This window comes from Ranitomeya variabilis, chromosome 1 (assembly GCF_051348905.1).
Source record: "Ranitomeya variabilis isolate aRanVar5 chromosome 1, aRanVar5.hap1, whole genome shotgun sequence".
In the NCBI taxonomy this organism is placed as follows: domain Eukaryota; kingdom Metazoa; phylum Chordata; class Amphibia; order Anura; family Dendrobatidae; genus Ranitomeya; species Ranitomeya variabilis.
Window position 1 is genome coordinate 971,376,930 of NC_135232.1, and position 15,047 is coordinate 971,391,976.

The window sequence follows — 15,047 nt, forward strand, 5'->3', positions numbered from 1 at the left end:
ACCATTTTAAAAAATGCAATAGGCTTTTCCGGCCTACTAAAGGTGTCTGTCTGTGTGCCCCTGCCTGGTGTTGTCCTCAACTAAATAAAGCTGAGCTTCAACCTTCCGGCTCTCATTAAGTGGTTTTAAAAAAAAAAAATGGTGGTTAGGGCCTACTAACGGCTTCTGCCCCTCCCTGGTGTTGCCCTCAACTAAATAAAGCTGAGCTTCAACCTTCTGCTCCAAATTACCATTTTAAAAAATGCAATAGGCTTTTCCGGCCTACTAAAGGTGTCTGTCTGTGTGCCCCTGCCTGGTGTTGCCCTCAACTAAATAAAGCTGAGCTTCAACCTTCTGCTCCAAATTACCATTTTAAAAAATGCAATAGGCTTTTCCGGCCTACTAAAGGTGTCTGTCTGTGTGCCCCTGCCTGGTGTTGTCCTCAACTAAATAAAGCTGAGCTTCAACCTTCCGGCTCTCATTAAGTGGTTTTAAAAAAAAAAAATGGTGGTTAGGGCCTACTAACGGCTTCTGCCCCTCCCTGGTGTTGCCCTCAACTAAATAAAGCTGAGCTTCAACCTTCTGCTCCAAATTACCATTTTAAAAAATGCAATAGGCTTTTCCGGCCTACTAAAGGTGTCTGCCCCTCCCTGGTGTTGTCCTCAACTGAACAAAGCTGAGCTTCCACATTCTGGCTTTCGCCCTATACTATCAGATATTAAACTGCATTTGGCCTACTAGTGTGGTTAGGCCCTTGAAACAGTGTCTGCTGCTCTTGGGTTTGCTACTCCACTGAACAAAGCAATGCCGCCTGTTTAGTCCTGTTACCAATTTTGAACTGCATGTAGCCTACTTTATTCTTTGGCCCTATATCTGTTTCCTCCTCATCCTGCCCATTGCCCAGCCACTGCTAAATGAGTCTGCTGGTACATTGACCTAGACCACTACATTCCCCTTGTACTCTACACAGCCAGAATCTGACCCTGCTGAAAGTAAGGTTCCCCTTCCCGCATGTTATACCACCTTACACAGGGACAAAGAGGAAGGTGCAGATGAAAGTGCAGGTTCCTTCATCAGGTGGGGGGGCATACTCGTTGGCGACGTCACTGGCACAGGGCCCCTCAGAGTACGCAAAAGTGTCGCTGCTGGTGGGAGGCGCCCCCGCCATGCAAACACACCGCCGTACTTTGAGGGGCCCTGTGCCAGTGGCAATGCGAACGAGTGGGCCCCCCCCTGCTTGCTCAGGATCACAGCACTTGCAACTTTTAAATACTTACCTTTCCCTGCAACACCGCCGTGACGTAGTCCGCATTTCCTGGGCCCACGAAAAACTTGAGCCAGCCCTACTCCCCCCACAACTTTCCCCCAATTCCCTATGCCCAACTATTATTATACAGTTAATTAAGATTGGCAAGCTTCAGAAACAAGAATGGATGTTTTTGGCATTAAAATGGGCACTGTAGGTGTTTTCCTGGCCTCCACTCACTGCCGACTATGCTTCCCCATTGACTTGCATTGGGTTTCGTGTTTCGGTCGATCCCCGACTTTTAGCGATAATCGGCCGACTGCACTCGACTCGACTCTGGACAAAATCGGGTTTCCCAAAACCCTACTCGATCTTAAAAAAATGAAAGTCGCTCAACCCTACTTGGGGCTCTCTATATGGAGTCTTCAAAATAAAATCAGCGCTCCAGGAGGCAAATATCGTTTTGTTCCTCTCGAGTCTCTCCATGTGGCTAAGCAGTACTGTACAGCCACATATGGGGTATTTCTACATTCAGCAGAAATTGTGGGACAAATTTTGGTGCCATTTGTTTCTATTCCCCTTTATGAAAATGTAAAATCTGTGGTTAACACAAAATCTTGGTGGTAAAAATTAAATAATTTTTTCTTCACTTTTTTCTTCACTGCCCAATGGTATAAAATTATGTGACCCACCTATGGTGTCAATATGATCACTGCACTCCTAGATGAATTCATTGAGAGGTGCAGTTTGCAAGATGGGGTCACTTTTGGGGGGTTCTGCTTGTCTGGCACTTCAGGTTCTCTACCAATGTGACATGGCACCCTCCAGCAAAATCTGAACTCCAATATGGCCTTTCTTGCATTCTGAGCTTAGCATTGTGCCTCAAAGCTTTCGACAATATATGGGATATCAGTGTACTCAGGAGAAATTCCACAAAAAAATTTGGGGACAATTTTTCTCCTGTTTCCCTTGTGAAAATGCAAAATTTGGGGCTACAAAACACATTTTTGTAGTAAAAAATGGATTATTCTTATTTTCATGGCTCACCGTTAGGGTGTTTCCACTGATTAGGAACATCAGTGGCTCTCCAAATGCAACATTGCGCTAATAATTCCAGCAAATTGCCGTGCGACCAAACAGTAGTTTTCCTCCACTTGTTGGGTATCGGCGTACTCAGGAGAAATTGTGCAACAAATTGTATTGTGCAATTTCTCATGTTACGCTTATGTAAATTCAAAATTTGGGGCTAAAAATATTTTTGTGGCAAAAATGTGATTTTTAATTTTTATCGGCTCAACATTATAAACTTCTGTGAAGCACCTGGGGGTTTAATGTGGTTTTCAAAATTGTATCAATTGTGGAGGGTTTTAGGCATATCAGGGGCTCTCCTAATGCGACATGATGTCCGCTAGTTATTCTAGCATTTTACATTAAAAAAGTATTACATTACCTCAGTGTCGATATGAATGTAGATGTCCCTGGATACGTCCACCAGGATGCGCGTTTCGATGTCTGCCCTGATGAAGGCAGATGATCCGATAGCTGCTACTGTGCAGGTGCCCACGGCGCCATCTTGGAGGAGGAAATTTTCTTTTTTTCTCTAGCAAGATGGCACCAGCAAGTGCAGCATCAGTGAGCAGCAGTGACATCATCGAACTTACCGCAGGTCACTGAGGCTGCGTTCCCAGCTGGGCCAATGAACTGTAGTGACCTAAGCATGGTGAGAAAAAGGTGCAGAGGCGAGTTCACCGCAGTTCACCGGCAGAATTTCACTGTGGTGAATTTGAACTGTGGTGAACGCGCTTCTGCAGCGTGAGACTATTTCTTACTGTGCTGAGGTCGCCGCAGTTCAGCCCGGCAGGGAACGCAGCCTCACAGCAGCTCTTTCCTCAGTGGTTCTCAGCCTAGACAGTCACATCGTAGCACTGTCCAGGTTGAAAACAATTTATGCCCAGACATGGATTACAGCGTGGGACAGAACGACTGACAGGTGAGGGAAATTGTTGTTTTTTATTTTTATTTCATAACAGGAGATGAGGAATTCAATGGAATTGGCCTTAGGTGAGTATAACTGTTTGTTATTTTTAAATAAAAAAGGAAAATTGTGTTTTGTTTTTCTTTTACATAATTTAAAATTTTATTCTGGCTGTGTCTTTATTTACAATATAGGATGAGTAATGGATAGGTGTCTTATAGACTCCTCTCCATTACTATTCCGTGGGCTTGATGTCACTGCACAATACAAAGGTGACTTCATCCCAACAAATATGAATCCCACTTGCCACCACTACAGAGCAAAGCACTAGAATTGAAGCATCTAATAGATGTGCCTTTTCTGGGCAGCTGCGGGATGCTATTGCAAGGCTGGGGGGAGCCAATATCCATGGCCTCTTACCAGCCTGAGAATACAAGCCCACAGCTGTCTGCTTTAGCAAGACTGATTGTCAAAAATGGGGGTGCCTCACGCTGTTTTTTTTTTTAAAAAAATTATTTATTTAAATAATTAAAAAAACAGCGTGGGGACCCCTCAATTATTGATAGCAAACCTTGCTAAAACTGACAGCTGAGGGTTGCAGCCCCAAGCTTTGAGTTTTGCCTGACTGGTTATCAAAAATACAGGGGAACCCACTCTATTTTTTTTTAAGTTATTTATTTACAGCACAGTCACCCACTGATGAATACTCCCATCTGCCACTCCTCTCACTGTTTTTAGCGACAGCACATGACGGCTGATGAGAGCAGTAGTTCCATCAGCTGACAACAGTGAACAGTAAACTTTATATCTCCGATCACAGCTGCTGGCTCACTCTGTCACCTGACAGCATGGGAACAGTGGCTGTGTGACCGACGGTAATGATTTTACCAGTGATCAGAAGCGGTACTTGCCACGCTATCATGCACTTGACAGTGCGACAAACATCTGGTGTTCGGGAGGCCAAACCCGAACAGTAACACAGACTTCCTGTTGAAGTCCATGTTTGTGTCTGTGCCCGAACAGTAGGTGTTCGGTACGGATGCCAAACTTTACTGTTCAGGTTCGCCCATTTCCAATCCTAATGTGAATCATCTCCTAGGCTGAAGCCTGTATTTATATGGGTAGGAAGGACCCTGCTGCAAATAAAATCACCACTAGCTCATGGGTGAAGTGGTGCTCAGAGAGCATACATATATATATATATATATATATATATATATATATATATATATATATATATATATAGCAAAAGACTGACTGCCACTTCCCAACAGAAAACCGGTGTGCACAGGTGCAAAGTAAGAGTAGCTATCTCTATACATTATTAACAAATAAAATTGCACTCTGTAGTGCTGCAGCATGTTGGCATGAAATACACCCCAGAGTACTGAAGGAGATAGCAGAAATTTTTTTTTAACCGCTCTCCATAATCTTTGAAAATTCTTGGAGAACAGAAGTCCCAGAAGACTGGAGAAGAGAAAATGTTGTTCCTATCTTCAAAAAAGGGAGGAAGGTGGACCCAGGGAACTATAGGCCGGTGAGTCTGACGTCTATACCAGGAAAGATCTTTGGACAAATTATTAAACAACATGTATGTAAGTACCTGGATAAGAATGAAGTGATTAAACAGAGTCAGCATGTGTTTGTAACTAATAAGTCATGTCAGACTAACTTAATTTCCTTCTATGACAAAATCTCAGACTGGGTGGATCAGGGAAATGCTGTAGATATAGTATATCTTAACTTCAGCAAAGCATTTGACAAAGTATCTCACACAATCCTTATTGAAAAAATTACTAAGTATGGAATGGACAAGGCAACTGTTAGGTGGATTCATAACTGGCTTAGTGATCGGACCCAAAGAGTGGTCGTAAATGGCTGCACATCCAGTTGGAAGAATGTCTCAAGTGGGGTACCACAGGGTTCTGTCCTGGGCCCTGTATTGTTCGACATCTTTATCAATGATTTAGATGAAGGAATTAAGGGTATACTGATTAAATTTGCTGATGACACAAAGCTAGGAGGGATAGCTAATGCTAGAGAAGAGAGAGAGGGGATTCAAAAAGATATAAATAAACTGGAGCCATGGGCAGCAACTAACAGAATGATTTTTAACATGGAAAAATGCAAAGTACTACATCTGGGCAATAAAAATGAAAAAAGCATATACAGATTGGGAGGAATAGGGCTAAGCAACAGCAGATGTAAAAAAGACTTGGGTTTACTAATAGATCACGGACTGAACATGAGTCAACAGTGTGATGCAGCATCAAAAAAGGCAAATACAATTCTGGGATGTATTAACAGAAGCATACAGTCTAGATCACGTGAAGTCATTTTTGCCCTCTACTCCTCTTTGGACAGACCTCATCTGGAATGCTGTGTCCAGTTTTGGGCACCAAATTTTAAAAAAGACATCAACAAACTGGCGTAAGTTCAGATAAGAGCGACCAGAATGGTGACTGGTCTGCAAACCATGTCCTATGAGGAACGTTTACAGGATTTGGGAATGTATAGCTTGCAAAAAAGAAGACTGAGAGGAGACTTAATAGCTGTCTATAAATATCTCAAGGGCTGTCACATTGTAGACGGATCTTCTTTATTCTCATTTGCACAAGGAAAGACTAGAAGCAATGGGATGAAACTGAATGGGAGGAGACACAGATTAGATATTAGAAAAAAGTTTTTGACAGAGTGATCAATGAGTGGAACAGGCTGTCACAAGAGGTGGTGAGTTCTCCTTCAATGGAAGTCTTCAAACAGAGGCTGGACAGACATCTGTCTGGGATGATTCAGTGTATCCTGCTTTGAGCAGGGGGTTGGACCAGATGACCCAGGAGGTCCCTTCCAACTCTACCCTTCTATGATTTTATGATATGAAATAGGAATTGCATTACTGCTCTAAATAATAGGACATATCCTAAAATGAAAACGTTTTCATATTTTCAACTTTTAAATAGTATGGGTTAGCAGCGGCTGACATTTGTCATGTTCAAAGTGACATAGGCAAGTGAATAAACACATTCCTCCAATTTTTGGTGGTGGTGGAGGTTTATTTACAGCATTTATTATATGATAAAAAGCTATCATCATGATTCTCCAGGTTAATAATAATAAATAATAATCTTTATTTTTATATAGCGCTAACATATTCCGCAGCGCTTTACAGGTTGCACACATTATTATCGCTGTCCCCGTTGGGGCTCACAATCTAAATTCCCTATCAGTATGTCTTTGGAATGTGGGAAGAAACCGTAGAACCCGGAGGAAACACGCAAACACGGAGAGAACATACAAACTCTTTGCAGATGTCGTCCTTGGTGGGGTTTGAACCCAGGACTCCAGCGCTGCAGTTTAGAGTAATTATGGCGATATCAAACATGTACTTTTTTTTGTATTTAATATGGAAAAAAAATTGGTTTGCGGCACCATTTTCTGAGATTCATTACGTATTTATTTTCTGTCAAAGGAGATATGTTAAAGGGTTGTCCAGTCTAAAATAATAAGTTTGTGGTCACTCTGTGTGACTGCAGACTTTTTAATCCCTCCAGCGCACACACTCTGCGCTGTGAGGATTCGCTGGTTAAAGAGCCGGGAATTGCGGTGATGTATGAGTTATGCATACTCCCGGGAAGACGTCATCTGGCAGACATTGCCTCTGCTCCATACAAGTATATTAAGTGAGGCAGCGCTATGGAGATTCAAAAGTCTGCATTCACACAGTCTGCAGTTTGACCTATCTAAACAATTAAGATGGGCATACAGGTTATAGACTGATGTAAAGAGTAATACCTGTATGCCTCATATCAGATGTCTTGTTGATGACAAATCATCTTTTATCATTTTATGTAAATGACATCTTCCAGGCTATGAGGAGTACGTTGCAAGGAAGATAACTCTGCTGCCAGAGATTATTTTACATGAGGGGGAGTTACCAGTGTGAGATGAGTAATTAACACAGAACTCTAGAAATAAACTTTGCCTTCTTGCAAAAACATTTTTGCATCTCTCTAACCTCTGCTGTATTGTATCAATATTACAACCCTGTCTGCCCATGAGATAGAAGCTGAAGCTGACAGGAACCTGCAGATGTGTCAGCTATAATCACACACAGCTCTGCAGTGAGATCAGGAAAGGAGATAGCGGACATTACACATCACTGGAGTAACTCTCCCATGATGTAAAATGGAGGCCGAGTTATCTCCCAGGCAACATCCTCCACATAGCCTTATTTTTTTATTAATATAATTTTAGGGCACATATGATGTTTTAATTACTTTTTATTTCATTTTTAGAAAAGAGGGGGTGAACGAAAAAGCACAATTCTGGTATTTTGATTATTTTTCTGTTTATCTCATATACTGTAAGGCTTAATTAATTTCATATTTTGATAGACCAGACTTTTACAAATGCATCAATATCAATTGTTTAATTTTTTATTTCTTCATATTTACTGGGGAGAAAACCTTGGGACTGTGGGCACTAACCAGATCCCTAGAACTGGAGGTGCCCAAGTCTATGCCTGCTCCCCAGATTACTCCTGCAGGTGGGAAGTTGAAGTGTATAGGATAACACTAACCAGACAAACAAAGGAAGATTGACAGGGGAGATGAAATAATAATCATACAAAATACACTCACCAAACAACAGAGTGGAACCAAGGGGAGTTAAAGGAAGGAGAAACTAAATAGGAATCGGATGAGGATGTGCAAACAAACAAAATTGCAATTTACAATCTCCTGAACACATCTCCAAATGACAACTCAAACCACGAACTCCACCTTCAAATCCAACTCAGTCAGTAAGAACTAACAATAGCAATTCCTAAGTGCCAGAGGTGAACATATATAGCAGAGGGGAGTGGCAAACACTGAACAGCTTAAACAATCCATGGAGGAAAGCTCCAGAAGCTTCAACTGAAGAGATTAACCTTTTCACTCCCAGTAAGGAAAAAGCCTGCACTGTTTAGTAAGATGGTGAAGTACTTCTAACCAGTGCAGGAATTTGTGAAAATGCATGCGGCAATCTTTTGGCCGCACTCTGTCATGATATTGCTGTGACAGAAGGAATGTGTGATATAAGTTTTATTTTTAACTTTATACATTTCTTTCTTTTTCATAATCTATTTTTAGTCACTTTAGTGGTGGTGCAAACAAGTCGGGCAGCCTAGCATTGTCTTACTAATACCAGGCTGCCTAACATGTTCTCATCGCTGGAAAAAGATATCTAAAAATGTAACAATACCAAAGTATATTTATTTTATTTGTATTTATTATTTTTTTATTTTGGAGAAGAAAGAAGAATATTCAATTTTTTTTATTTATTTTGTAATTTTCTCAGGGTTACTGCACTTTGTTACTGGCTGATGCGCTCTGTGTATTGACGTTAAATGTGCAGAGTGCATGACAAGTCATCTCTTCTGATGCACTCTGCAGACACTGCAGTAATGCCTCATTCAGACGTCCATGCATCACAGACGTCTGAATAAAGCTTTACACTGGCATAGCAGAGCTCAGTTAGTATTCAGAGCACAGCAGAATGATGATTTCATTAATGTGCTCTGAACACTGTAGCAGTGATAGTGGCAGTGAGCCCAGGTCAGGCAGCCTGACATGGTACTACTAATGCTAGGCTACTGACCTTTCCTCACCACTTGAAGAAGTTACCACCACAGCCCTGTTCTCGCTAATCAGAGCAGGACTGCAGAGATAACTTCTTCTTTGGTGAGAGCAAATCGCCAACCTAAGTGCCAGAGGTGAGCATATATAGCAGAGGGGAGTGGCAAACACTGAACAGCTGAAACAATCCATGTAAGAAAGGCCCAGAAGCTATTAGTAGTACAATGCCAGACAGAACGATTCTCATTGCAGCTGCTCTGGTGCCTGGATCTCCTGTCACCGCCATTGCCCCAAGTCCCTGTCACAGCTGCTGCTCGGACCTCCTGTCACCGCTTTCCACTGAAAACTGCAAGTACTGGTGAGCGGTGACAGGGGAAAATTGTATAGTGCTGGGCCACAATAATATTGCATCTGGCTCTACTTCCAACAGTGAACTGGACAGTCCAGAGGGTATGCACAGTTCACTGTTGAGGCAGCCACAAGCATACGAGATAGAGTCAGACGCTGAACTTAGTCTTCTATGGCCTGGAGCTGCAGTATTTGCAGGTGTGTCGTGGTCTGACACCTACACAACAGCAGATAAAATGGCAGTACCCAGCTGCTGAGTAAAAAAAAAGTAATTATAAAAAGAATGCTAATACAGTAAATGTTACTTTGTTTTAAAAATCAAATGCTTACACAATGACTAATTATAAAAAACAAAATGACAATTGGGGTTCATTCGCTTTAACTTCTGATTTGACAGATAATAGAAAGCATATGCCATATGTAATACAGTGAGTAACAGATGTAACTTGATTTACCGTAAATTGAAAATATATTTTAATAGGATCACTGTTCTTCATTTATTTGTGATCTGGAGTATGGTATAATGACTCTATTTTACATGTCTCTCCAGTAGAGTTGAGCGACTTTTTACTTTTTTCAGATCGAGTCGGGTTTCGCGATTATTGCGTAAAGTCGGGGGCCGACTGAAACACGAAACCCAATGCAAGTCAATGGGGAATCAAAGTCGGCAGTGAGTGGAGGACAGGAAAACACCTACAGTGCCCATTTTAATGCCAAAAACATCAATTCTTATTACTTAAGCTTGTCAATCTTAGTTTACTTTATAATAATAGTTAAGCATTGAAAACTGGGGGTCATTTGGCTAAAGTTGTGGGGGGGTAGGGCTGGCTCAAGATTTTCGTGGGCCCAGGAAATGCGGAATACGTCACGGTGGTGGAGCAGGGAGAGGTAAGTATTTCAACTTTGCAAGTGCTGTGATCCTGAGCAAGCAGTGGGGGCCCACTCGTTGGCGTTGGCATTGGCACTGGCACAGGGCCCCTCATAGTACGGCAGCGTGTTTGACGGTGGGTGGCGCCTCCCACCGGCAGAGACACTTTTGCGTACTATGAGGGGCCCTGTGCCAGTGACATCGCCAACGAGTATGCCCCCCACCTGATGAAGGAACCTGCACTTTCATCTGCACCTTCTTCTTTTTCCCCGTGTAAGGTGGTATAGTATGCGGGAAGGGGAACCTGACTTTCAGCAGGGTCAGATTCTGGCTGTGTAGAGTGCAAGGGGAATGTAGTGGTCTGGGTCAATGTACCAGCAGACTCATCTAGCAGTGGCTGGGCAATGGGCAGGATGAGGAGGAAACACAGATATAGGCCCAAATAATAAAGTGGGCTAAATGCAGTTAAAAATTGGTAACAGGACTAACCAGACGGCATTGCTTTGTTCAGTGGAGGACAACTGTAAGGAGTGGCTGACACAGTGAGTAGGCCCAAATAAGTAAGTAGGCTAAATGCAGTTCAAAATTGGTAACAGGACTAAACAGGTGGCATTGCTTTGTTCAGCGGAGGACAACTGTAAGGTGAGGCTGACACAGTGAGTAGGCCCAAATAAGTAAGTAGGCTAAATGTCTGCCAAAATATTTTTCATAAATAAACAGGTGGCATAGCTAGGTACAGGGGTGGGCTCCTCTGCTGAGTAGCAGACAGTGGTAGTAGGCGCAAAGTATTAACTGGTCTAAATGGAGGCCAGGGCTCCTGTATATTTTTGACTATCATCTATCATTTCAACAAATTTGTATTGGCAGTGCCATTGAAGGATTTAACAGCACAGACTACACAGTGGTGGAGCAGGGAGAGGTAAGTATTGCAAGTGGTAGAGCACTGTTCGAGCTGGGGGGAACACTCTCTCGTGGGCGGCGGTACTGGTACAGGGCCCCTCATATTACGATGGTGTGTCTGAGGTTGGTTGTGCACCACCACCGTCAGAGACACTTCATTGTACTATGAGGGACCCTGTGCCAGTGCCGTTGCCCAAGAGTGGGCACACCTACCTGTCCAGGCAAATGGCACTTGCACGGGTGCTTGCGCCAGGTGGTGACCACAGCCCTGTGGGGGGAGTCAGCCCATTTAGGGAGGTATAAAAATGGCCTATGGTGGACATTCAGCAGCTGCAAATGGAGGAATTGGAGAAGTCAGTAAGAGGAGGCCAAAAGCAAGACAACCGTTATATGGTACTGTAAAACAAGGTAGAAGGTGTATATAAACTTGTTGAGAATTTAAATCTCCCTTTTTTTTTGGGAGACTGAACCAAAACTCAGGCCCTGTACATAAAACAACACAATGTAAGTGGCAGAAAGTGGCTGGCTGACATACGACAAACTTAACAGAACTGACGTATATCCATTTTGTGACAATTTGAATCTCCCTTTTTTGGGGGGGAGACTGCACCACAACTCATGCCCAGTGTATAACACAACACAATGTAAGTGTCAGAACGTGGCTGGCTGATATACGACAAACTAACAGAACTGACATATATCCACTTTGTGACAATTTGATACACACTTTTTTTGGGGGGAGACTGCACCGCAACTCTGGCCCAGTGTATAACACAACACAATGTAAGTGGCAGAACGTGGCTGATATACGACAAACTAACAGAACTGACGTATATTCACTTTGTGACAATTTGAAACACCCTTTTTTTGGGGGGAGACTGCACCGCAACTCAGGCCCAGTGTATAACACAATACAATGTAAGTGGCAGAACGTGGCTGATATACGACAAACTAACAGAACTGACGTATATCCACTTTGTGACAATTTGAATCTACCTTTTTTGGGGGGGAGACAGCACCACAACTCAGGCCCAGTGTGTAACACAACACAATGTAAGTGGCAGAACGTGGCTGGCTGATATACGACAAACTAACAGAACTGACGTATATCCACTTTGTGACAATTTGAATCTACCTTTTTTGGGGGGGAGACAGCACCACAACTCAGGCCCAGTGTGTAACACAACACAATGTAAGTGGCAGAACGTGGCTGGCTGATATACGACAAACTAACAGAACTGACGTATATCCACTTTGTGACAATTTGAAACACCCTTTTTTGGGGGAAAGACTGCACTGCAACTCAGGCCCAGTGTATAACACAACACAATGTAAGTGGCAGAACGTGGCTGGCTGATATACGACAAACTAACAGAACTGACATATATCCACTTTGTGACAATTTGAATCTCCCTTTTTTTGGGGGGAGACTGCACCAAAACTCAGGCCCAGTGTGTAACACAACACAATGTAAGTGGCAGAAAGTGGCTGGAAGATATCTGAAAAAATACAAGGACTGTAGTACAATTTCAATCTCCCTACAATGATCTCAGGACAAGTATGGCAGCAACAAAAAGGACTGCTGCACACAAAAGTGTGGACAAATAAACAAGATAACTGCAGAAAGGAGCAACAGGATTTTTGCTTTTAAAAAAGCAGTTGGTTTGCACAGCAGCGTGCAAACAGCAATGCAGCTATCAGGGAGCCTTATAAGGCAGCCTAATAAGCTACAGAGCTGATGCACAAAAAAATAGCCTCCACTGTCCCTGCAAAACAAAGGTGGTGTTGGACAGTGGAAATCGCTACAGCACAAGCAGTTTGGGGGTTAATCTTCCCTCCCTAACTATATCGCTTCTTCTGACGAAGCTGCAGCAATCTCTCCCTATGCTAAGATCGGCAGAAGTAAGATGGCGGTCGGCGTGCACGCCCCTTTATACCCCCTGTGACGCCGCAGAAAGCAAGCCAATCACTGTCATGCCCTTCTCTAAGATGGTGGGGACCGAGACCTATGTCATCACGCTGCCCACACTCTGCGTCCTCCTTCATTGGCTGAGAAATGGCGCTGAACGCGTCATACGAAACGCGACTTTGGTGCGAAGATCGCCGACGGCATGGCCGATCCCACACTAGGATCGGGTTGGGTTTCATGAAACCCGACTTTGCTGAAAGTCGGCGATTTTTTAATTTGTCCGATCCGTTTCGCTCAACCCTACTCTCCAGTGTCACAAATCACAATTTTTCATCCATTTGATTTTATCTATGGATTTACAAACACCCATCCTAAATGCGGACATAGAATTAAATTGTTCCAGTTTATGTACAGTTATAATATCAGTGGCAAGTATAGTGCCAAATTTATTTGTCTCTGTTTCTTGGAAAATAATTTACCCCGATACCTGCTTCAGTCATTTTTTACACCACCGACCATCCACGTGCATATAATCTATTTCTCCTTTGTCACCCCAAATTAGTGCAAGGTAAGTGTGCTTTGTGTGCAATAATGTCTGGCAGCCAGCATCGAGAACCCAATAACTCATAAGTAATTAAAAAAAGATATTTTTACAATGTCTGAGTCTACCTTATAGCAATTTTAGCAACACAGAAACAATATACGGTAACATGAAGTTTTATTAAGAATTTTATTTAATTATTATATCACTAAAAAGGAAGAAAGGAAGTCTTAATAAAACAATCAAAAACCAAGCAGAAAAATAAAATGTAATTAGTTGGGGCTTTAGGCCATGTGCACACGTTCAGGATTTTTAGCGTTTTTTTCGCGTTTTTTCGCTATAAAAACGTGATAAAAACGCGAAAAAAACGCTAACATATGCCTCCTATTATTTACAAGGTATTCCGCATTTTTTGTGCAAATGTTGCGATTTTTTCCGCGAAAAAATCGCATAGCGGAAAAAAAAGCAACATGTTCATTAAAAATGCGGAATTGCAGGGATTCCGCACACCTAGGGGTCCATTGATCTGCTTACTTCCCGCACGGGGCTGTGCCCACCATGCGGGAAGTAAGCAGATTATGTGCGGTTGGTACCCAGGGTGGAGGAGAGGAGACTCTCCTCCACGCACTGGGCACCATATAAGTGGTCAAAAAATAAGAAATAAAATAAAAAATAGGCCTATACTCACCCTCGATGTCCCGCGCAGTGTTCCCGCCTCCACTGCACGCTGCCGTTCGGTTCCTGTAGCTGATGTGCGGCGAAGGACCTAGCCGATGACGTCACTGTCCTGTGATTGGTCGTGAGCGGTCATGTGACCGCTCACGTGACCGTGACGTCACGGAAGGCCCTGTGCGCACAGACCAGCTATAGGAAGACGAACGGTCGCCGCTGATGAGATGTCTGGGTGAGTATAAGCATTTTTTTATTTTTTTTATTATTTTTAAACATTCTATCTTTTACTATAGATGCTGCATAAGCTGCATCTATAGTAAAAAGCTGGTCACACTTGTCAAACAGTATGTTTGACAAGTGTGACCAACCTGTCAGTCAGTTTTCCAAGCGATGCTACAGATCGCTTGGAAAACTTAGCATTCTGCAAGCTAATTACGCTTGCAGAATGCTAAAAAAACGCGAAAAAACCGGAAAAAAAACGCAAAAAAAAAAATGCGGATTTCTTGCAGAAAATTTCCGGTTTTCTTCAGGAAATTTCTGCAAGAAATCCTGAACGTGTGCACATACCCTTAGGTGATAACATACATCATTGTATATATCACATTGGAAATAAACGAAAAGGGGAGATTACATCTCGTTTATACACAGTAATATATAGTCTTTATCATTATTTACAATAGTATGAATGCATTTTTACAACTTTTAAGGTATCATGTTGCACAGTATGAGGATGAAATAAAAATCAGATGTTATATATTGGAAAATAATTCCTTGCTAGAATAATGGAAAGTTTGCTTCAATGAGTCACAATTTGAGATGACTGATAAAGGATAAACCCTATACTATAGATAACACCAAATATACAGTACATGAGCTTCAATGAGTTTATAATTTTTAATGTGTTTGTATTTGGGATATATAAAAGTCCCAATTGTGATCTACCTGTAGTCCTATGTAAAACTATAATTAACAGTGCATGCCAAATGGCAGA